This window comes from Zingiber officinale, chromosome 3A, assembly GCF_018446385.1.
Source record: "Zingiber officinale cultivar Zhangliang chromosome 3A, Zo_v1.1, whole genome shotgun sequence".
Lineage (NCBI taxonomy): Eukaryota > Viridiplantae > Streptophyta > Magnoliopsida > Zingiberales > Zingiberaceae > Zingiber > Zingiber officinale.
The window spans coordinates 131,561,469-131,564,068 of NC_055990.1; the positions used below are offsets into that span (position 1 = coordinate 131,561,469).

General features: G+C 42.4%; 1 pseudogene; it reads right to left on the bottom strand.

The window, feature by feature from the left end:
• Positions 1-1,648: 1,648 nt before the first annotated feature.
• Positions 1,649-2,600, bottom strand: LOC122050669 (annotated as a pseudogene).

Genomic DNA, 2,600 nt, shown 5'->3' on the forward strand with positions numbered 1-2,600 from the left:
AAACGCGCCTGGATCGATCCACGGATCGATCCAGCGCTTATCGCGCGAAGCAGCCGCGTCCCAATCGATCCACTGATCGATTGGGACCTCTGGATCGATCCACGGATCGATCCAGAAGCTTTCTGTTCGCTGGGACAGGTCTGGATCGATCCACTGATCGATCCAGCACTTGGTTTTTGTCCAAAACCAAGTCCTAAACCTCCCAAACCAACATCCGGTCAACCTTGACCTGTTGGTATGTCATGCCTAGCATCTAGTCACTCCCTTGACCTGCTAGGACTCCCTTACCAAGTGTCCGGTCAATCCCTTTGACCCACTTGGACTTTTCTCTGTGCCAAGTATCCGGTCAATCCCTTTGACCTACTTGGACTTTTCTTTCATGCCAAGTATCCAGTCAATCCTTTGACCTACTTGGACTTCCCAGCACCAGATGTCCGATCATCCTTGATCCATCTGGATTTTCCCTTGCCTGGCTTCACTCACCAGGACTTTCACCTAGCTTCACTCACTAGGGTTTTCCATCTGCCTAGCTTCACTCACTAGGACTTTCACCTGGCTTCACTCACCAGGATTTCCATCTGCCTAGCTTCACTCACTAGGACTTTCACCTGGCTTCACTCACCAGGATTTCCATCTGCCTAGCTTCACTCACTAGGACTTTCACCTGGCTTCACTCACCAGGATTTCCATCTGCCTAGCTTCACTCACTAGGACTTTCACCTGGCTTCACTCACCAGGATTTCCATCTGCCTAGCTTCACTCACTAGGACTTCCTTCTGTCTGGCTTCACTCACCAGGACTTTTCTTCTGCCTGGCTTCACTCACCAGGACTTTCATTTTGCCTAACATCCCAGTTAGGACTTCCCAGTCAAGTATCCAGTCAACCTTGACCTACTTGACTCTTCTTCAATCAATATCTTATTGTCAAACATCTAAACCCAAACCAAGACTCAGCTTGGTTACCCAGGTCAACCTTGACCTGAGGGATATTGCACCAACACTAACTTCCGTAGATGCTATCCTCTCAAGCAAGTAAAAACTCCACCCATCATAACCATCTCTCGAGGTGATCATGTCAAATTCTTCTAAATGTGTAGACCACTTACCAAACAAAATTCAGTCTCGAGAGTGCAATATAAACATCTAACCATTTGAATTTTGTTGAAATCTCACTGTTCAACTTCTAGCATTTTTTTTTTTTTGGCTAGAAGCATGAAAGCATCTGAACATCGCACCAACTCCATTTGAATCATCTCATAGAAAATAAGTGCTCTCTGTATACCGCCTCTGTTACAATATGCTATGATCAATGAATTATACATACAATTAGTAGGGGTCAAACCTTTCCGCCCCAAAATGCCAATAAATTTTTCAGCTTCACTAATTTGTTCACATTTGCAGAGGTTTTGAACCAAGGACTTAAAGAACCTCACATTGGGCTCAAGACTCATATGCACCATCTCATAGTAAAGTGTGATGATTTTCTGATAATCTCCAGTTGTTCCATAGCCATCAATTAGAATCAAGGATATTTCTTGATCAGGGACAAGCCCCATGTTCAACAAAGATGTCAGAGTTCTGTTGGTTTCCATGATACTATGTAGAGTGTCTTTATCATCTGATTGCAAGTGTCAAGACTGAGCAAAAATTCCCCTTCAAGCATCTTTTCACTATATCTCAAGCACTAATTTGTCCATCCATTTCTCGACAGACCAATTATCAGATGATTATATGTCTCGTCATATGATTTCAGTCTTATTGAGCTCATCTCTTCCATCATTTGAACAGCCTCTTCGATTCTTTTTCCTGAGAATAAAATCCTATTAGACAAGTGTAAACATATGAATTCAAGTTGCATCCCCTGTTGATCATTTCGTCCTTGGATTGAAGTGTCGAGTCTAGTTTGCACAACTTGCAATAGCTAGTTACAATCAAAGAGTATGCAATATCATCAAACATCATGTTTCTTTGCAGCATTCTCTTCAAAAGAGTGATTGTTTCTTCAGCCCTATCCTCCTCAATGATCCTAAAAGCCAGTGTAGTGTTCACAATAATGCCAGGGGCACATCTACTCCCATGAATTCTATCCAAAACACTCACTAACTTTGGCAAAACCCCTTCCTAGAGCATCACATCAATCATAACTCCAGTCGTTGTTTGGTTTTGGTATATTCTTCTTACAAACATATATTCAAATATCTTCCAAGCCAAATTATTCCGATCAGATCTCTGTGAAACATGAAGCATTGTGTTAAAGCTAATTATATTAGCATCCAGCCCATGATCTCCCAAGTATCTGCAAGCATCAAACGCTTCATTGACCATTCTCTTCTTCGAATACACCTGCAGCAAAAGATCAAAAACACGATGTCCGGGAAAAACTGCTTCGTAAGTGCCGAGAAGCACCTCCACAATTGATGCATGTTTAGATGCAACTCTCTCTGTATACTTATTGACTATCGACCCCAGCAAAGCACGCACATCGATAAAAAGGCTGGAACGAATAAGGACATGAACAATGAAGTAATAAGATCACAAGTCATGTTCGAATTGTTTAGTCTGGGAGCACCAGTGGAAGAAAGTTAGCACCTTTTTTGCAT